The sequence below is a fragment of the Oncorhynchus mykiss genome, chromosome 11, assembly GCF_013265735.2.
Source record: "Oncorhynchus mykiss isolate Arlee chromosome 11, USDA_OmykA_1.1, whole genome shotgun sequence".
Lineage (NCBI taxonomy): Eukaryota > Metazoa > Chordata > Actinopteri > Salmoniformes > Salmonidae > Oncorhynchus > Oncorhynchus mykiss.
In genome coordinates, this window is record NC_048575.1 from 37,140,806 (window position 1) to 37,163,259 (window position 22,454).

The 22,454-nt window shown below is 41.5% G+C and overlaps 1 protein-coding gene across 2 annotated transcripts in view; it reads left to right on the plus strand.

The window, feature by feature from the left end:
* LOC110535651 (anion exchange protein 2) overlaps window positions 1-22,454 on the plus strand; it is a 107,400-nt gene that overhangs the window by 25,681 nt on the left and 59,265 nt on the right. For both annotated transcript variants that reach the window (XM_021620778.2, XM_021620774.2), the window contains exon 2: window positions 8,011-8,067. The gene's annotated coding sequence lies outside the window, so the exon portion shown is untranslated. The remainder of the gene's footprint in view (window positions 1-8,010; window positions 8,068-22,454) is intronic.

Consider the following 22,454-nt stretch of genomic DNA (forward strand, 5'->3'; position numbering starts at 1 on the left):
TCAATATAGACAAGAAAAATACAATAGTGTGTTATTAGTTTAAGCACGCTATGTTTGTCTATTGTTGTGACTTAGATGAAGATCAGATCAAATTTGATGACCAATTTATGCAGAAATCTAGGCAATTCCAAAGGGTTCACATACATTCTTGCCACTGACTGTACTATGTAGACACCGGAGCTAAGTATGGAACGCCGTTTGGGTACTTATTTTCCACCATAATTTGCAAATAAATTAATAAAAAATCCTACAATGTGATTTTTCTGGATTTTTTTTCTCATTTTGTCTGTCATAGTTGAAGTGTACCTATGATGATAAATTACAGGCCTCATCTTTTTAAGTGGGAGAACTTGCACAATTGGTGGCTGACTAAATACTTTTTTGCCCCACTGTATGTTGTGCTTTCGCTGCAAAGTATTTTTGAATCGGACACGATGGGTAGATAAACATTGTTAATCTTTCATTTGCTGTATTGGACTTGTTAAGGTGTGAAAGTTACATATTTCAAAAAAATATTTTTGAATTTTGCGCACTGCCTTTTCAGCGGAACGCCTGCCCGAGAAAGGTTAATAGTTGTATATTTTTCTGAATTTTTATAATGCGTATTTCTGTATTTGAATTTGGCGCTCTGCAATCTCACTGGATGTTGGCCAGGTGGGACACTAGCGTCCCACATACCCTAGAGAGGTTAACTGACTTGCCTAGTTAAATAAAGGTTAAAAAAAAAAAAGATCAGAGGCACTTGCGGTTTGCCTTCAAAATAAAAGTACCTCTTTGAAAGTGATGCAGAAGGTTACAATTGGTGGAATCATGCCATATTTAGACTAGATCATGTTAAACAAGGTTGGAATGTGAAGCAATGAAATGGGGTATCAGTCTACTCGGTGACACCCACAGATCACAACTGTGAAGAGTTTACGCAAATATTAGCGTCGTAGCTCTTATCCTAGCCTAATGTGTGTGTTGACATTCATATTGCACTGTACAGCTTTACCGAAGGATTGGGGATCAATGAAATGGGGTATCAGTCTACTCCATACCCAATATATTTTTTCCCCAACGTCCTCCTCTGAGTTATGATACGCAAATATTAGCACTGTAGCTCTTATCGCGGGACTGTGACTGTGTGAAATCACCTCAGTCAGCCTAATGTGTGTATTGACAGTCCTATTGCACTACAGCTTTACCGAAGGATTGGGGATCAATGAAATGGGGTATCATATTTTTTCCCCAACGTCCTCCTCAGAGTTATGAGACTCCAACATCCCACGCAGTTTTGTTTTTCCTCGGGAATAGTGTTCAATACACAGGGTGTATTGAGCCACAATACATAGGTAAGGCTGTACAGTTTAATAAGTATGCCCCCAATGCAATTCTAATGTATAATACATCCAGTGTGATGTCAACAGATTTGTCATTGTCTTTTGTAGATTTTATATAACATTCCAACCTCGTTTAGCATGAGCTATTCAATTATGGCATAATTCTACTATTTGTAATAATTTGCATCACTGTCGATGACACTTATTTTGAAGGCTAACCGCAAAGTCCACTATTGTGGCTAATCCTTATTGTGGCTAGCTTCACATAGATGGGTCCGACCACCATTAATCAAATAAGAACTGTTTTATAAATTAGGATTATTTTAGATGACACCTAGCTATATAGTCCTGATGGAGAGATTGTAAAACAGAAATAGTTGCTTTATGCGTGCTGTACATTACGACATGACATGTCTCAACTTTTCTCCAATACTATAGAGCCATTACCATGTCGATCAACGCTTGAATAGAAACCTAGTTCACACCCCTGATTTTGAAGTCCACAGTCGCTAAAGTCCCATTAGTTTTCTTTGTAGACTCGTTTGAATGTTGCGGTTGCACACATTTGTACGGAATGGGGAGAGTTTACGTTACCTAGCTAGGTAAACAAAGTGCAAGTTCACAACGTTAGCTAACGAGTCAGCCAGCTAACATTAGCTAGTTAAAGAACAATGAATAGTGCCAACAATCCCACAGTGCTGGGAGCTAACCAACCATGTTCAATTTTAGCATTTTAATGCAGAAGCTGTCCGCAAATGTGCAAGATCAGGAACAGGTCGCCTACCTTGCTTTGGTCAGCGCTTATCAGTTGTCAGAAAATATGAGCTATTTTTGGAAGGCAGACGGTAATATATGTGTGAATCTGAGATTTGTACCGCTTCAATTGATTTTTCTGAACGATGCATGCTACAATTGTATCGGTTTGGGGTCCATGGACCAATGCATCTTAAACATTTGAATTGGGACCAATCAATGCGTATCAGTGAATCGTTACATCCCTAGAGCAACCAACAAATGTAAATGCCTGGAGTTTGCAAAACTGCATTTACTTGGATTGGAACCTTGGTTACTTGGATTGGAACCTGTGCTCCGGTGAGATTATATGAATATAAAGGTCTTTGGCCATATACCAGTGGTGGGTTTGGCATCAAAATAAGGATGCATAAGCAGAATATAACTTCATACCTACTGTAAAATATGGTGGTGGATCTTTGATGTTATGTGGCTGTTTTGCTTCTACTGGTCCTGCGGCCCTTATTAAATAACTTGACGGCATCATGAACTTTACCAGGTTCAATGACATTTTAGCCAAAAACCTGGTTGCTTCTGCCAGAGGGCTGAAACTTGCCCGCAAGTGGATCTTCCAGCAAAACAATAACCCCAAGCTCACATCAAAGAAATTGTTAATTAACAGTAATTGAAATGACGGGAAGCAGGAGTGAATCTGCTTCAGTAAGGACTTTTAATCTGTTATTTAGACTAGTTTATTGATATTGTTGGTTTGATGTTCATGTTTTTGCTAGGGCCCGAGGTGGTACCAGTATCACGATACTCATTAGTATCGTGTCAAGCAAACACCACCACAACGACTATTTCCGCTAGCAAATACAGTATGTATGCTGTTTTTCTTTTGGAACTGAGGAAGAGTGAAGTTGGCTGTGTTGCAGAGCAAGAAAGTTTCAATTGGAAATAATCTGAGCATTAGGATACTATCTGGTGACCAAGGTAAAACCGCTTCCAATGCTCAGATGCTCATCGTCCGCCACGATCCAAAGAAGCTCACACCGCTTTTTATAGGACTGACGACAGTCCCAATGGATAAATGATTTTTCCAGAGATCAATCGGAACAGAGGAAAATCCCAGTCTTTAAAATGGCCTCTAGTTTTAGCTTTTGGTGGCTTTTGCTTTGCGTTTCTTTCCCCAAGACTGTCATTTGACAGACTCCCTGTGAGCACATCATTATTTACAGACAAACAATCATGCATGGACACCAATATACACACACACACAGGTGCGCATGTTAACATAGGGCTTTGTTACCCATGGTCACAGGCATTTCTTTAGCACTAAATCTCATATAAGCTAATGTGGAATGCTTGTTGTTTGACCGACTGCCAAGTGGATAAGTGTTCAGATTCAAATTGCTACACATTGTTCAAAACTTGTATAATCCACTCCCTTAGCTGATTTTATGTGGAATTGTTTGAAGTTTAAGCGGATTGATAGTTCTGTTTCTCTTCATGGAGGTAATGCCTCTGGGCTACAATGTAACCTGATAGCAGTCATTTCCGCATCTCATAAGCAATAAGTTATACCAAAATGACATCCATGGCATATAGAAAAAGCTACTTCTCTATAACCCCATTTCTAAAATGTAGAATTTCCTCCCCGATATTAGCTGCTATCATCTAATCTAAAATGAAGCAATTTGATCTGCCAGGATATCATTGCCCAATATCCTTTGAGGATGTGAAAACGACTCATTGCAGTTGTCGTGTGTGGGCAATTCCAGATAGACTGACTTTCATGTCTTTAAAGTAATGATGGACTATCATTTCTCTTTGCTTATTTAAGCTGTTCTTGCCATAATATGGATTTGGTATTTTACCAAATAGGGCTATTTTCTGTATACCACCCCTACCTTGTCACAACACAACTGATTGGCTCAAACGCATTAAGGAAAGAACTTCCACAAATTAACTTAACAAGGCACACCTGTTAATTAAAATGCCTTCCAGGTGACTGACTACCTCATGAAGCTGGTTGAGAGAATGCCAAGCGTGTGCGAAGCTGTCAAGGCAAAGTGTGGCTACTTTGAAGAATCTCAAATATAAAATACATTTTAATTCGTTTAACACTTTTTTTTTTTGTTGGTTACTACATGATTCCATGTGTTCTTTCATAGTGAAGACATCAAAACTATTATTATACAATGTAGAAAATAGTAAAAATAAAATCTCTGGAATGAGTAGGTGTGTCCAAACTTTTGACTGGTACTGTAAGTATTCACACCCCTGAGTCAATTCTTTGTAGAAGCAACTTTGGCAGCGACTACAGCTGTGAGTCTTTGTTTGTCTCTAAGAGCTTTCCACACCTGGATTATGCAACATTTGCGCATTTTATTATTTAAAAAAGAATTCAAACTCTGTGAAATTGGTTGTTGATCATTGCTAGACAACCATTTTCCGGTCTTGCCGTAGACTTTCAAGTAGATTTAAGGCAAAACTGTCACTCGACCACTCTGGACTATTCACGGTGTTCTTGATAAACATCTCCAGTGTAGATTTTGCCTTGTGTTATAGGTTATTGGCCTGCTGAAAGGTGAATTCATCTCCCAGTGTCTGGTGGAATGCAGACTGAACCAGGTTTTCCTCTAGGATTTTGCCTGTGCTTAGCTCCATTCCATAAACCAATTATTTTTACTGAAACTCCCAAGTACTTAACGATTGCAAGCATACCCATAACATGGTGCAGCTACCATTCTGCTTGACCATATGGAGAGTGATGCTAAATAATGTTTGGGGCAAAACCAACACAAAACACGTTGTATTCAGGACAAAAAGTGAATTGCTTTGCTGCATTATTTCATTAGTGCCTTGTTGCAAACAGGATGCAGGTTTTGGAATATTTTCTATTATGTACAGGCTTCTTTTCACGCTGTCAATTAGGTTAGTATTGTGCCCTTTGCCCTTAGTATACTCGCCCTTTGCGAGGCATTGGAAAACCTCCCTGGTCTTTGGTTGAATCTGTTTGAAATTCACCCCTCAAGTGAGGGATTATTACAGATAATTTAATGACTACCTCATCCCTGTACAAAATTATCTAGGACAGTATTTGTGCAGCTTATTATGGGACTTTTTAAGCACATTTTTACTCCTGAATTTTAAGCTTGCCCTAACAAAGAGGTTGAATACTTATTGACTCAAGACATTTCAGCTTTTCAAATTAATGTGTAAACTTTTTTGTTTGTTTTTTTACATAATTCCACTTTGACATTGAGGTATTGTGTTGTGAATACTTTCTGAAGGCACTGTATCTACAGTGCCTTGCGAAAGTATTCGGCCCCCTTGAACTTTGCGACCTTTTGCCACATTTCAGGCTTCAAACATAAAGATATAAAATTGTATTTTTTTGTGAAGAATCAACAACAAGTGGGACACAATCATGAAGTGGAACGACATTTATTGGATATTTCCAACTTCTTTAACAAATCAAAAACTGAAAAATTGGGCGTGCAAAATTATTCAGCCCCTTTACTTTCAGTGCAGCAAACTCTCTCCAGAAGTTCAGTGAGGATCTCTGAATGATCCAATGTTGACCTAAATGACTAATGATGATAAATACAATCCACCTGTGTGTAATCAAGTCTCCGTATAAATGCACCTGCACTGTGATAGTCTCAGAGGTCCGTTAAAAGCGCAGAGAGCATCATGAAGAACAAGGAACACACCAGGCAGGTCCGAGATACTGTTGTGAAGAAGTTTAAAGCCGGATTTGGATACAAAAAGATTTCCCAAGCTTTAAACATCCCAAGGAGCACTGTGCAAGCGATAATATTGAAATGGAAGGAGTATCAGACCACTGCAATTCTACCAAGACCTGGCCGTCCCTCTAAACCTTCAGCTCATACGAGGAGAAGACTGATCAGAGATGCAGCCAAGAGGCCCATGATCACTCTGAATGAACTGCAGAGATCTACAGCTGAGGTGGGAGACTCTGTCCATAGGACAACAATCAGTTGTATATTGCACAAATCTGGCCTTTATGGAAGAGTGGCAAGAAAGCCATTTCTTAAAGATATCCATAAAAGTGTTGTTTAAAGTTTGCCACAAGCCACCTGGGAGACACACCAAACATGTGGAAGAAGGTGCTCTGGTCAGATGAAACCAAAATTGAACTTTTTGGCAACAATGCAAAACGTTATGTTTGGCGTAAAAGCAACACAGCTGAACACACCATCCCCACTGTCAAACATGGTGGTGGCAGCATCATGGTTTGGGCCTGCTTTTCTTCAGCAGGGACAGGGAAGATGGTTAAAATTGATGGGAAGATGGATGGAGCCAAATACAGGACCATTCTGGAAGAAAACCTGATGGAGTCTGCAAAAGACCTGAGACTGGGACGGAGATTTGTCTTCCAACAAGACAATGATCCAAAACTTAAAGCAAAATCTACAATGGAATGGTTCAAAAATAAACATATCCAGGTGTTAGAATGGCCAAGTCAAAGTCCAGACCTGAATCCAATCGAGAATCTGTGGAAAGAACTGAAAACTGCTGTTCACAAATGCTCTCCATCCAACCTCACTGAGCTCGAGCTGTTTTGCAAGGAGGAATGGGAAAAAATGTCAGTCTCTCGATGTGCAAAACTGATAGAGACATACCCCAAGCGACTTACAGCTGTAATCGCAGCAAAAGGTGGCGCTACAAAGTATTAACTTAAGGGGGCTGAATAATTTTGCACGCCCAATTTTTCAGTTTTTGATTTGTTAAAAAGTTTGAAATATCCAATAAATGTCGTTCCACTTCATGATTGTGTCCCACTTGTTGATTCTTCACAAAAAAAATACAGTTTTATATCTTTATGTTTGAAGCCTGAAATGTGGCAAAAGGTCGCAAAGTTCAAGGGGGCCGAATACTTTCGCAAGGCACTGTACCTCATATCTTGTACCTCATAGCCTAGTGGTTAGAGCGTTGGGCTGGCAGTTAACCCACTGTTCCTAGGCTGTCATTGAAAACAAGAATTTGTTCTTAACTGACTTGCCTAGTTTAATTTTAAAAAAAAGATCTGGTATGTATGTATGTATGTATGGCGACATTCTTGTATTTGATCTTATTACACATGTTACTTTTAAGCAAGCATTTCACTGTAGTCTACACCAGTTGTATTTACCGAATGTGACGAATAAGATTTGATGTATCAGGTATTTCCTGATACAGGGTCACATTATCCTGTATATTAGTCTGCTGGGAAGGTGAAGGTTTTCCTCACACAAGATTAGCTAAATGACTCCATCACTCTGGCCTTGTTCTATTACAAGGAAATAAGTGTTCTCTGTTATTTTTGCGAAGTTCCAGTTACTGGTATAATGTTTATATGCACATACATTTTTTACTTATATACTTCAAGAACCAATGGTATAAGTAAATAACTTAAATGCCTCATGGGCTTAGTTCAACTGTCGTATCCCATTAGAACCAATCATGTAAGCTTGTTTTACTTTGTAAACAATGCAATTGTAAACCAAACACTGTACAGCCTCAACATGATTAAAACTATATTTTTGATATCATAGATGGTCATTTCTCCAGCCCCATCCCTCACCTGTTTACCAAAACAGCGCCGGGGTAACCACTATTATTGTTTGAACTGCAGATTGCCTCTAAGTTTAGGGCCTATAAGGTATTCAATTGTGCCTAAAAATGTGTTAATAGGGGTGTGTGTGTGTCAAGTCTCTGACTCATTGTCGAGTCACTGACTCCGGTCACATGGCTACTTGTCAGCTCCAGGAGGAAACATTATCTTGATGAGGAAGGCTGCTGTTGTCAGTCTGTGCCTGCTAGTGTGAGAGAGAGCATCTGGGATAACTACAACACAACCAGTAATGGTGCTCTAATTGCAACTTTATTTCTCTTCCTCTTTTTTCTTTCTTTCACTTTGTCTGGTTCCTGGTCCCCCCCCTCACAGCGGCATTCAGATGCATCACGATGTCAGCGGTGGCTCCCCTGCAGTAAGCAGACAAAGGTACAGTATAGATTTAATTTAATTTGTCCTTCTCTCTACAGCCTCAGTGGTGACTTGGACGTCTTCATACCTAACTTGTCCGATTTTCTCTGTTTTCATTTGATTTTTTCATTTGACCATCTTGACACAATTGGGTCGACATGGGCCAGCTTGTTGAGTCCATGCCCTGATGAATTAAGGCTGTTCTGAGGGCAAAAGAGTCATGAAGGCAGTCAAATTCCATGTGACTGTTTAGTCCCGGTAATTAGGCTTCTCCAAGCTCTGATTGCTGCTGATTCTCATTAGTAGCCTACCAAACTTGCTGACTGCCACGTACTCAGCACTCTATTGTCCCTTTAATTACTCTGATATCAATGCAAATATATTTGAAAATCGAATCACACTTCATGAGAGGCCATGAGCTCATGTTGCGGAACATTTCTATAGGCTATGCAATTGCGTGAGAAAACCGAGTGATGGCCTGTAGTGTAAAGAGAATCCATTTCCTATAGGCTAGGCTTACTATATTTTTTTTAAAACTTTCCTAATATTGACAAAGTCATTGTGGACAGTTCTCGTATATTCAATATGCACCTCGGAATTGGATAAGGATGCACGCAGTTGCGTCCCCGACGTGGCTGTCTTCACTTGGGATCCGTTCTTTCTCACAGGCTACGTGATGGAGCGTGCATCCCTCAGGGAGAAGGGCACAACGTCCACTGCCCTCAAAAGGCATGGATTTATTTTTTGTGCATTATGGCCACACAAAGGGGATGCTGTTGTGAAACTCGAGGCAGTATCAAGTGCTTGTGAATGAGAGACTGATGTAGATTGTACAGCTTGCGCAAAGACCAAAGCCGATCTTATGCCTTTCTAGCGACTTTTTAGTTTTAAACTGCTTGCTGACTGTACACTGTACTGCATGATTGTATCGGTTTTACTAACCACTTAGTTCTAGTAGCTATGTTGACTATGACGTTAGTTAATATGGTGACAATGGTATGTGTGTGTAGCGGTTATGATATGAGGGTTTGGCTTGGAAAGTTATTCTTACCTGATCACAGACAGCTGAAGTCCACAAACAAAGGAAAAAGGTGAGGAGGAGAGCCCATAGATGCAAGAAGGAGTAATACAACGAGCAAAATGATCATGTTTGTACAGTGTGACTTTTACGAAAGTGGTCTGTGTTTGAGCGTGATCAGGGGTGTATTCATTCTGCCGATTCTGTTCAAAAGTTTCTTAAATGGCAGCAAATTAAATGGGGATAAACGTACCTGAATTTGTTCAGACTGTCCACAAGAGGCTGAGAGAGGCTGGACTGAGAGCTTGTAGGCCTGTTGTCTGGTGAGGACCTGACTTAAATCACCGGCAACAATGTTGCCTATGGGCACAAACTCGCTGTCGCTGGACCAGACAGGACTAGCAAAAAGTGCTCTTCACTGACGAGTCGCGGTTTTGTCTCACATGGGGTGATGGTCGGATTTGCGTTTATCGTTGAAGGAATGAGCGTTTACACCGAGGCCTGTACTCTGGAGCGGGATCGAGGTGGGGGGCCGTCATGGTCTGGGGCGGTGTGTCACAGCATCATCGGACTGAGCTTGTTGCCATTGCAGGCACTCAACCCTCCAGCATGACAATGCCATACTGCTCATTCTGTGTGTGATTTCCTGCAAGACCGGAATGTCAGTGTAAAGCCATGGCCAGCGAAGAGCATGGATTTCAATCCCATTGAGCACGTCTGGGACCTGTGGGATCGGAGGGTGAGGGCTAGGGCCATTCCTCCCAGAAATGTCCGGGAACTTGCAGGTGCCTTGGTGGAAGAGTGGGGTAACATCTCAAAGCAAGAACAGGCAAATATGGTGCAGTCCATGAGGAGATGCACTGCAGTACTTAATGCAGCTGGTGGCCACACCAGATACTGACTGACTTTTGATTTTGACCCCCCTCCCTCTTTGTTTAGGGACACAATATTCCATTTCTGTTACATGTCTGTGGAACTTGTTCAGTTTGTCTCATTTGTTGAGTCTTGTTATGTTCATACAAATATTTACACACAGTTTTATCTGAGGGACAGCTCAAACTTGAGCAGAAGTGATAGCCGGCATCTTATAGGCTAACCCTGTAAAGCCCTATCTTAAAACAAGTTGTTTCGAGAAAGATAAACCCAGTCCTTGAAACAGGAGTCGCCTACGCTAATAAAGCTTGAGCATAGGCTACATCAAATCTTAAGTAACCTATACTTTATTTATTTATTATGGTTCCCCATAAGCTGCTGCCAAAGCAGCAGCCACTCTTCCTGGGGTCCAACAAAATCAAGGCAGTTTATACATTTAAAAAAAAAAAACATTTACATTGAATTCACAGATTTTACAACACACTGTGTGCTGTTGATTTTGTCATTGAGGTTTCCACATTATAATTGTGTATTTCTGGAATGGCATTTTTATCTGGAGGTTTTATTTCTAATTGAAACGGCTTTTCCTGAAATGCAGTCTTTTGATTGAAGTACAGCGCGTTTGGAAAGTATTCAGACCCCTTAACTTTTTTCACATTTCGTTTCGGCCTTATTCTAAAATTGATGATTTGTATTTTATTTAATCCGTCTACACATACTACCTTTATAAAGCAATCATGACAAATACCCAATATTGACATTTTTCCAAATTTGTATAAATAATAATAACTTATTTACAATAGTATTCAGACCCTTTAATATGAGACTCGAAATTGATCTTAGGTCTATTGATCATCCTTGGGATGTTTCTACAACTTGATTGGAGTCCACCTGTGGTACATTCTATTGATTGGTCACAGACCTGTCTTTATAAGGTCCCACAGTTGACTGTGCATGTCAGAGCAAAACCAAGCCATGGGGTTGAGTGAATTGTCGTAGAGCTCTGAGACAGGATTGTGACAAGGCACAGATCTGGGGAAGGGTACCAAAAAATGTCTGCAGCATTGAAGGTCCCCAAAAACACAGTGGCCTCCATTCTTAAATGGAAGAAGTTTGGAACCACCAAGACTCTTCCTAGAGCTGGCTGGCCGCCCGGCCAAACTGAGAAATCGGGGGAGAAGGGCCTTGGTCAGGGAGGTGACCAAGAACCCGATGGTCACTCTCACAGAGTTCCTCTGTGGAGATGGTTGTCCTTCTGGAAGGTTTCCCATCTGCAGCACTCCACCAATCAGGCCTTTATGGTGGAGGCTTTTCTTGTTATTATATGTTTGAGTCGTCTTGTTCCTTAGAAGTGGGGGAAAATCCCTCAAATTGAATAAATTAATTTCTAACCAATCAGCTGTTATGACGTATCACAGGCCTTCACACTGTAGCAGTCTTTGCCACTTACCTCCTTCCTGTTTTTTTTTTTACCAGCTTCTCCCAGTCCTTGTATGTATGCATACATTTTGATGACTTGACTAAACATAGATTAGAGAAGGTGATGACTTCACAGAGATTTTTTTCCCCTCAGTGCTGCTCCGCAAAGGAAAGAGTGCAGAAGGCTGCAACGAAGGCCACCGAGCGAGATGACCAAGCCTCAAGCAGGAAATGGAGACATCTTCTCACTTGCTCACTTGTGTAAAGGGTTTCCTCCTCATCCACCTCTATTGCCACTTAATAGACTTAACATATTTCTTAAGGTTATGTTACTGTGGTAACAACCTCGCTGCCAGGATCAATTGCTATCTACTGTATCACTCTTAAGGGTATCCATTTCCCTTATTCAAATCTCTTGTAGGCTGATTGTGTCATGCCTGCTCCCACAACCCCCCTCTCTGGCGTTTGAGGGTGCCAGGCTGCCCCACATCACGCAAACCTGTCACCATTATTACGTGCTTCATTGGACTCACCTGTCCGTGTTTTGTTTCATGTCTGTTATTTATTAAATATTCACTCCCTGTACTTGCTTCTCGTCTCCCAGCGTCTGTCCTCAGACTGTCAGGCTGAAAATCAGATCCCTGAAGAAATGCCTAGTATAGGCCTTTCCAGTGCCCCAATTTGGCTCCACATGGATTTCCTTTCATTGTGATTGCTGTAATTTCTGTTCTTCGCTATGTAATATTTATATTATTACTATGATCATATTATCATAATGGTTATTAGTCTCCTGCCTCGGGGTGCATAAGCCGTTTCCCATGGTTGTGTGTTCCATGTTCTTTGATCAACAGTGGGAAAAAATAACTATTACTCAGCAGGGGTCTAGATTTATTAAGAGTGCATCTCAAATGGCATCCTATTCCCTACATAGCACACAACTAAGTGCACTATAGAGGGAATAGGGTGCCCTTTTGGACGCAGTCTAAGAAAGTAATATTTAACTACATCAAGGTTTTTTTTATGGGGCAGCTTGACCTAGTTGTTCGCCTCGTATCAAATTTTATTCAAATCATACTATTTGTCACATGCGCCGAAGCCCTTAACCAACAGTGCAGTTCAAGAAAGAGTTAAGAAAATATTTACCAAATAATTTAACTTTTGTTTAACACAATAAAATAACAATAACAAGGCTTCATACAGGGGGTACTGCGTCAATGTGCAGGGGTAAAGCTTAGTTAAGGTAATTTGTACATGTAGGTAGGGGTGAAGTGACTATGTATAGATAAACTGCGAGTAGCAGAAGTGTACAAAACAAATGGGGGGGGGGGGGGGGGGGGAGTGTGAATGTAAATAGTCCTGTGGCCATTTGATTAATTGTTCAGCAGTCTTATGGCTTGGGGGTTGAAACTGTTCAGGATCCTTTTGGTCCTAGACTTGGCCCTCCGGTACTGCTTGCCGTGCGGTAGCAGAGAGAACATTTTTTGGGGGCCTTCCTCTGACACTGCATAGTATTTAGGTCCTAGATGGCAGGAAGCTTGGCCCCAGTGATGTGCTGGGTCATACGCACTACCCTCTGTACTGCTTTACGGTCAGATGCCAAGCAGTTGCCATACCAGGCGGTGATGCAACAGGTCAGGATGCTCTCTGGTGCAGCTGTATAACTTTTTGAGGATCTGGGGACCCATGCCAAGTCTTTTCAGTCTCCTGAGGGGGAAAAGGTGTTGTCGTGCCCTCTTCACAACTGTCTTGGTGTGTTTGGACCATGATGATAATTTGTTGATGTGGACACCAAGGAACTTAACTCTCGACCCGCTCCACGACAGCCCCGTCGATGTTAATGAGTGCCTGTTTAGCCCATCTTTTCCTGTCATCCACAATCAGCTCCTTTGTCTTGCTCACATTAAGGGAGAGGTTGTTATCCTGGCACCGCACTGCCAGGTCTCTGACCTCCTCCCTAGACGCTGTCTCGTCATTGTCAGTGATCAGGCCTACCACTGTTGTGTCGTCAGCAAACTTAATGATGGAGTTGTGAAGCAGGAGTGTTGAGGATCAGCGTGGCAGACCTGATGTTGCCTACCCTTACCACCTGGGGGTGGCCCTTCAGGAAGTCCAGGATCCAGTTGCAGAGGGAGGTGTTTCGTTCCAGGGTCCTTAGCTTAGTGATGAGCTTCGTGGGCACTATGGTGTTGAATGCTGCGCTGTAGTCAATGAACCATAATTCTCAAATAGGTGTTCCTTTTGTCCAGGTGGGAAAGGGCAGTGTGGAGTGCGGTTGACATTGCGTCATCTGTGGATCTGTTGCGGAGGTATGCAAATTGGAGTGGGTCTAGGGTTTCCGGGAGGATGCTGTTGATGTGGACCATGACCAACCTTTCAAAGCACTTCATGGATACCGAAGTGAGTGCTATGGGGCGGTAATCATTTAGGCATGTTACCTTCGCTTCCTTGGGCACAGGGACTATGATGATCTGCTTAAAACATGTAGGTATTACAGACTCGGTCAGGGAGGTTGAAAATTTCAGTAAAGACACTTGACAGTTGGTCCGCGCATGCTTTAAGTACAAGTTCTGGTAATCCGTCTGGCCCGCGGCTTTGTGAATGTTGACCTGTTTAAAGGTCTTGCTTACATTGGCTACCGAGAGCGTTATCACAGTCGTCCAGAACCGCTAGTGCTCTCATGCATGCTTCAGTGTTGCTTGCCTCAAAGTGAGCATAAAAGGCATTTAGCTCGTCTGTTAGGCTCGCGTCTGGGTTTTCTTTTGCACTCCGTAATAGTTTTCATGCCCTGCCACATCCGACAAGCGTCAGTGCCAGTGTAGTAGGATTCAATCTTAATCCTGTATTGACACTTTGCTTGTTTGATGGTCGTCTGAGGTCATGGCGGGATTTCTTATAAGCGTCCGGATTAGTGTCCCGCTCCTTGAAAGCTGCAGCTCTAGCCTTTAGCTTGATGCAGATATTGTCTGTAATCCACGGCTTCTGGTTGGGATATGTACGTACGGTCACTGTGGGGACGACGTCGTCAATGCACTGAGGTGGTATACTCCTCAATGCCATTGGATGAATCCTGGAACATTTTCCAGTCTGTGCTAGGAAAACAGTCCTGTAGCGTAGCATCCTCGTCATCTGACCACTTCCGTATTGAGCGAATCACTGGTACTTCCTGCTATATTTTGCTTGTAAGCAAGAATCAGGAGAATAGAGTTATGGTCAGAGTTTTTTTTTTTTTTTCTTCTTTTTCCCCTCTTGTTACACATGTGACATGCTGGTAGAAATTAGGCGGAATTGATTTGTTTGCCTGCATTAAAGTCCCTGGCTACTAGGAGCGCCGCTTCTGGATAAGCATATTCTTGTTTGCTAATAGCCTTACACAGTTGGTTGAGTGCGGTCTTAGTGCCAGCATCGGTTTCTGGTGATAAATACACGGCTAGGAATAATATAGATGAGAACTCTCTTGGTAAGTAGTGCAGTCTACAGCTTATCATAAGGTACTCTGCCTCAGGTGAGCAATACCTCAAGACTTCTTTAATATTAGACATTGCGCACCAGCTGTTATTGACAAATGCACACACCCCCACCCCTTGTCAACCAGACACAGCTTCTCTGTCCTGCCAGTGCAAAAAAATCCTGCCAGCTCTATATTATCCTTTTTGTCGATCAGCCACAACTCGGTGAAACATAAGATATTACAGTTTTTAATGTCCCGTTGGTAGGATAATCTTGATCATAGGTCATCTATTTTATTTTCCATTGCACGTTGGCCAAGAGAATGGATAGCAGTGGGTGTTTACTCACTCGCCTACAAATTCTCAGAAGGCAGCCTGACCTAGGCCCCCTTTTTCTCTGCCTTTTCTTCACGTAAATGACAGAGATTTGGGCCTGTTCCCGAGAAAGCAGTATATCCTCATGTTGGATTCGTTAAGGGAAAAAGCTTCCAGTTTGAGGTGCGTAATCGCTGTTCTGATGTCCAGAAGTTATTTTCGGTCATAAGAGACAGTAGCAGCAACATTATGTACAAAATAAGTTGCAAACTAACATAATATCACAGTTGGTTAGGAGCACGTAACATGTCAGCCATCCTGTCATACACGTGTTTAGCAGGCTTGTTTTAGCAGATGTTATTGCGAGTGTAGTGAAATGCTTGTGCTTCTAGATCTGACAGTGCAGCGATATCTAACAAGTAATATCTAACAATTTAACAACAAATACCTAATACACCAAAATCTAAGTAAAGGAATGGAATAACAATATATAAATATATGGATGAGCAATTTAGGACAACATAGGCTAAGATGCAATAGATTGTATAGAATACAGTATGTGAAATGAGTAATGCAAGGTATATAAACCTTTTTAAAGTAACTTTAATAAAGTCACTTGTGTTCGTTTTTTTAGAGTGGCCAATGGCTTCTAGTCTATATCGGTAGCAGCCTCTCTGTGCTAGTGATTGCTATTTTACAAACTGATGGCCTAGAGATAGAAGCTGTTTTTCCGTCTCTCGATCCCAGCTTTGATGCACCTGTACTGACCACCTTCTGGATGGTAGCGGGGTGAACAGGCGGTGGCTCGGGTGGTTGTTGTCCTTGATCTTTTTGGCCTTCCTGTGACATCGGGTGCTGTAGGTGTTGATTGAGAGGTTATTTCCTGACACCACACTCCGAGGCCTCACCTCCTCCCTGTAGGCTGTCTCGTCGTTGGTAATCAAGCCTACTACTGTTGTGTCGTCTGCAACTGATTGAGTTGGAGTTGTTTGGCCACGCAGTCATTGGTGGACAGTGAGTACAAGATGGGGCTGAGCACACACCCTTGTGGGGCCCCAGTGTTGAGGATGAGCGAAGTGGAGAAGTTGTTCCTACCTTCACAACCTGGGAGCGGCCCGTCTGGAAGTCCAAGACCCAATTACACAGGGCGGGGTTCAGACCCAGGGCCTCGAGTTTGGAGGGTACTAATGGTGTTGACTATAGCTCAACATTCAATGAACAGCATTCTTACATAGGTATTCCTCCTGTCCAGATGGGATAGGGCAGTGTGATGGTGATTGCGTCATCTGCGGACCTATTGGGGTGGTAATCAAATTGAAGTGGGTCTAGTGTGATGGTCAAGGTGGAGGTGATATGATCCTTGACTATTCTCTCAAAGCACTACATGATGACAGCAGTGAGTGCTAAGGGGCGATAGTCATTTAGTTCAGTTACCTTTGCATTCTTGGGTACAGGAACAATGGTGCTCATCTTAAAGCATATGGGGACAGCAGACTGGGATAGGGAGAGATTAAATATGTCCACAACTGTGTGACATGTCATTAAGAGAAGTTGTCTAGTCACAATGCAATTGGCTTGTTGACCTTAAAGATACCTGGTATGTGGAATTATTCTCATATTTCTGAATCTGTATGTATCAAGCTTCTGAGTAGAAGTGCTGATCTAGGATCAGGTCCCATGTTCATGTAATCTTATTCATTGTTATCTAAAAGGCAAAAGTGAAATAATCTCTCCTACTCTGAGATGCTTGATACATACACAGCCTGATGTCATTGTCTTTCCTTGTCCCTATTGAAGTCCACTTATGATTTGGAGAATAAACATTTGTGGACAAAACATTCACTCTCCAGCCCACAATTTCCAAACACCACTTGGCAAGGCCTAATCACTCTAGTTGATTGTAATAAGTTAAAAGCCAGGCTACCTCTTTAGGGCCTCTCTTGTAAACAAGGTCATTCATATGATTATGCCCCGGGTTCAGTAAAGCGTGTCGTGACTTTGATCACCATTGCCACGGAAACCAGGGTGCTTTTGACGAGACAGACATTATTTCAAACGGTGACACTTCAATGGCCCAAAGTAAACCGGGATGAGTCCTGAAATTGCACCCTATTCCCTTCATAATGCTCTACTTTTTCCCAGAGCTCTATGGGTCTTGGTCAAAAGTAGTGCACTATAAATGGAATGAGGTGCCATTAGGGATGCATATGTTTCTTCAGCTCTAGCTGTTTGAAAAAACTGCATCTCTCCTTCAACAAAGACGCACAGACGCAATGTTTAACTCACGCCAAGTTCTCTAAACTGAAGCCATTGAGTAGACCATCTGGAACTAAAAAAGGAATTAAGTGTCAAGCGTTCTGTTGGTATTCTCTTGAACAGGAATATATTAGGAAACATTATTCAGAGTAGGTCATGCAGCATGCACCAGCACCTGATTCCCTCGTGCAATCAGTGGTTTAATCTTTGCTACCAAGTATCTTGAAATGGGTACAAAAACTCATCATAAATGCATATTATGTAGCACAATGATTGTACCAGACTTTGATGTTACACCTAACATGCTGACCAGAGCGCTCGCGTACGCATGTTGATTTTGCTCACACCAGACGCAATCGGGACACGCAGGTTGAAATATCAAAACGCCATTTTTCCAGCCAAAGAGAGGAGTCACAAAAAGCACTAACCTTTGATGATCTCCATCAGATGACACTCATTGGACTTCATGTTACACAATACATGTATGTTTTGTTCGATAAAGTGCATATTTATATCCAAAAATCTAATTTTACATTGGCGTGTTATGTTCAGTAGTTCCAAAACATGCAGTGATTTTGTAGAGAGCCACATCAATTTACAGAAATACTCATTATAAATGTTGATGAAAATACAAGTGTAATGCATGGAACTTTAGATAAACTTCTCCTTAATGCAACCAGTGTGTCAGATTTCAAAAACACTTTACGGAAAAAGCATACCATGCAATAATCTGAGTACGGAGCTCAGAGCCCAAACCAACCAAAATAAATATCCGCCATGTTGCGCAGTCAACATTAGTCAGAAATAGCATTATAAATATTCACTTACCTTTGATGATCTTCATCAGAATGCACTCCCAAGAATCCCAGTTCCAAAATAAATGTTTGATTTGTTCGCTAAAGTTCATCATTTATGTCCATATACCTCCTTTTGTTAGGGCGTTTGGTAAACTAATCGAAACTCACGTGCAACTTCCAGCGGAAAGGTCGGCCGAAAACTCCAAAAAGTTATATTACTGGTCATAGAAACATATCAAACGATGTATAGAATCAATCTTTAGGATGTTTTTATCATTAATGTTCCAACCGGAGAATTCCATTGTCTGTAGAAAAGCAATGGAACGGGAGCTACCTCTCATGTGAATGCTTGTGACTGAGCTCATGGCTGCTGGCAGACCTCTGACTCATTCCCCTCTCATTCAGCGCTGCTTCATAGTAGAAGCATCAAACAATCTAGTTTGAAGCCTTAGGAAGTGCAACATAACCAATATCCCACTGTATCTTCAATAGGGGCTGAGTTGAAAAACTACAAACCTCAGATTTCCCACTTACTGTTTGGATTTTTCTCAGGTTTTTGCCTGCCATATGAGTTCTGTTATACTCACAGACATCATTCAAACAGTTTTAGAAACTTCAGTGTTTTCTATCCAATACTACTAATAATATGCATATATTAGCATCTGGGACTGAGTAGGAGGCAGTTTACTCTGGGAATGCTTTTCAAACAAAAGTGAAAATGCTGCCCCCTATCCCAATGAAGCTAAACATTTATGGAAATGTAGCTCGCTAGCTTGCTGATGCTAGCTAATTTGTCCTGGGATATAATCATTGGGTTGTTATTTTATCTAAAATGCACAAGGTCCTCTAACCTTTAATCTGTTTCTAGCAAACTCTGTTTACTAATTAATCCACAATCTCCCCTCCTTCAGGCTTTGTCTTCTTTGGACTTTGGCAGTTGGCAACCAACTTTAAGTTGCATAACCAATAACAACTGCATTGGAGTGTGGACCTCAGTTCATCTTTCAATCACCCAGATGGGAGAGGCGGGGACTTGCAGCGGGTCAAGCGCCACAAATATAACCAAGTTATTTTTTTAGCCCCTGGCTATGTAGACACTTGTGAGCAGAACTGAACAAGTGTGTGTGAGCAAGGAGGCCAACAAAACTGACTCCGTTACACCAGCTCTGTCAGGAGGAATGGGCCAAAATTCACCCAACTTATTGTGGGAAGCTTGTGGAAGGCTACCCAAAACATTTGACCCATGTTAAACAATTTACAGGCAGTGCTACCAAATACTAATTGAGTGTATGTAAACTTCTGACCCACTGGGAATGTGATGAAATAAATAAACTGAAATAAATCATTCTCTCAACTATTCTGACATTTCACGTTCTTAAAATAAAGTGGTGATACTGACCTAAGATGGAGTTTTTACTAGGATTCAATGTCAGGAATTGTGATACTGAGTTTAAATGTATTTGGCTAAGGTGTATGTAAACTTCCGACTTCAACTGTATATTGTCACTTGTGAATGATGCCCAGGTTGTGTGTAGTAAGGCAAGAAACCGTGCATGACTTTTTTTAAAGGGATGCACAATATATCGGTGAACCTATCGGAATCGGATGATATTAGCTAAAAATGCCAACATCGGTATCGGCCCGATGTCTAGTTTGAAGCCGATGTGCAAAACCGATGTCAAAGCTGACGTGCATACCTGAATAACATGGGTACATGACGTAATGACGCCACGTAAATGTTTTCCCTACACGTGCAACACAGCATTCCTAACCTAGCCCACAATGTCTGCTGTGTGTCTCGAGCAGTCAACAAGTCGAGCAGTAATTTGAAAGAGTAAGAAGATTTCAGTGAGACAACTCAACGGCGAAATCCATTAACGTCACGATAATGGAATTCATTGCCCTTGACAGTCAAATGTTCTCTGTCGTGGGTGATGTTAGCTTTAGCGACTGGTCGAGCACCTACACACTACCCACACTACCAAGTGCGCTATTTTTCAGATGTTGCCCTACCGGAGTTGCATAGTAATAGCGTCACTGCTATTAGCTTCACGACATACTATGGAACGCTGTTTGGGTCTTTGCGTGTCAAAAAAGATGCATGTCAGAAAACACTATTTGACACGTTAAATTAACTTTTAATTTGACATGTCAAATAACAGTTCTGTGTGTTCTGAATTTGCACGTGCAAGCCAGGCGCCACCACTACGATCACTAGCACTGTCAAAGCTGTACAAAAAAGTCTGCAGACACCGGCCACTAACGATGTGTTTACAATTCCACGTTAGTAATAAAGCATTATTTGATAGACCGCAACTTCTGGGGTAGCTAGCTAGCTAGCTAGCTAGCTAGCTTTAGCTTGGTACCTAGCTAGCACCAATACAACCAGCCTGAAAACAATGACCAGTAGAAACTGTAGTTGTTGTTGTTGTTATTGTTATTATTATTATTATTAGCAATGATTTAGGAATCCTCTGCAGGTGAAGCTAGCTGGCTACTTATAACGTTAGCTTTGGGCAACAGGGTTAAGCTAATTATTTTCAATAGGCAAACAAGTGGCTACCTAGCTAATACTAGCTAGGTAGCCACTTGTTGTTTGCCTATTGAAAATAATTAGCTTAACCCTGTTGCCCAAAGCTAACATTAGCTAGGTAGCCACTTGTTTTCCTATTGGAAATAATTAGCTTAACCCTGTTGCCCAAAGCTAACATTAGCTAGGTAGCCACTTGTTTGCCTATTGAAAATAATTAGCTTAACCCTGTTGCCCAAAGCTAACGTTATAAGTAGCCAGCTAGCTTCACCTGCCGAGTGAGGCTCAGCCGGATCGGGTTATATGTTGTGAAGCTAGGCACAATAGTGGAATTTGTGGTTTGCCTTCAAAATAAAAGTACCTCTTTGAAAGTGATGCAGAAGGTTACAATTGGTGGAATCATGACATATTTTGACTAGATCATGTTAAACAAGATTGGAATGTGAAGCAATGAAATGGGGTATCAGTCTACTCGGTGACACCCACAGATCACAACTGTGAAGAGTTTACGCAAATATTAGCGTCGTAGCTCTTATCCTAGCCTAATGTGTGTGTTGACATTCATATTGCACTGTACAGCTTTACCGAAGGATTGGGGATCAATGAAATGGGGTATCAGTCTACTCCATACCCAATATATTTTTTTCCCCAACGTCCTCCTGTGAGTTATGATACTCCAACATCCCACGCAGTATTGTTTTCCCTCTGGAATAGTGTTCAATACACTTAGGTTGACAATAAATGTAGCTCAATTCAGTTGTTTCAGAGTCCCGCAATAAGAGCTATGATGTTAACGTTCTCTGGGTGTCACGGAGTAGACTGCCATTGAGCCACATTCCATAGGTAAGGCTGTGCAGTGAAATAAGTATGCCCCCAAAGCAATTCTAATGTATAATACATCCAGTGTGATTTCAACGCTGGGTCAATTTTGCGCCGCCATAAGGGACTCCCAATCGCAGCCAGATGTGATACAGCCTGGATTCGAACCAGGGAGTGTAGTGACGCCTCTTGCACTGAGATGCAGTGCCTTCGACAGCTGCGCGTGTGTGTGTGTGTGTGTGTGTGTGTGTATTTAACTGTATTAGAATGCTTGAAAGGCCTCTAAAATTTGAAATATCCATTATCGGCATCGTTTTTTTTGGCAAGGAAAATATATTTTTGGTATCGGCCAAAAATGTCATTTCGTTGCGTTTTTGCGATTTAAAAAAATATATATATAAAATCATTCGCACACCTCGTGTAGCCTAGCCCATAGGCCTATTTATTTTGATACGGGTTGTATCACAACTAATAACTTAAAATTAACCACTTTTTTTTATTTTTTTAAACCTTTATTTAACTAGTCAGTTAAGAACAAATTCTTATTTTCAATGACGGCCCAGGAACAGTGGGTTAACTGCCTGTTCAGGGGCAGAACGACAGATGTGTACCTTGTCAGCTCGGGGATTTGAACAATCTTTCGGTTACGAGTCCAACGCTCTAACCACTAGGCTACCCTGCCTCCCCAAATGAATCTTCTTTACAAGGAGTGTAGACTATGAGTTAGGTTTCAAGTTTGGGGAAGAAGTTTCACCATAAATATGCATCTTTTATAATAAAGCATTACATGCATAATTGCATTTGCTGTCATTTTTGCGAAGGGTGTTTTCCCGCTAATTGTTTGCATTTTAGAACAATCGCGCACATTGTCTACTTCAGTATGCGCATTGCTGCGCTTATAATGTAAAGAAATAGCCTATGTTTACAACATT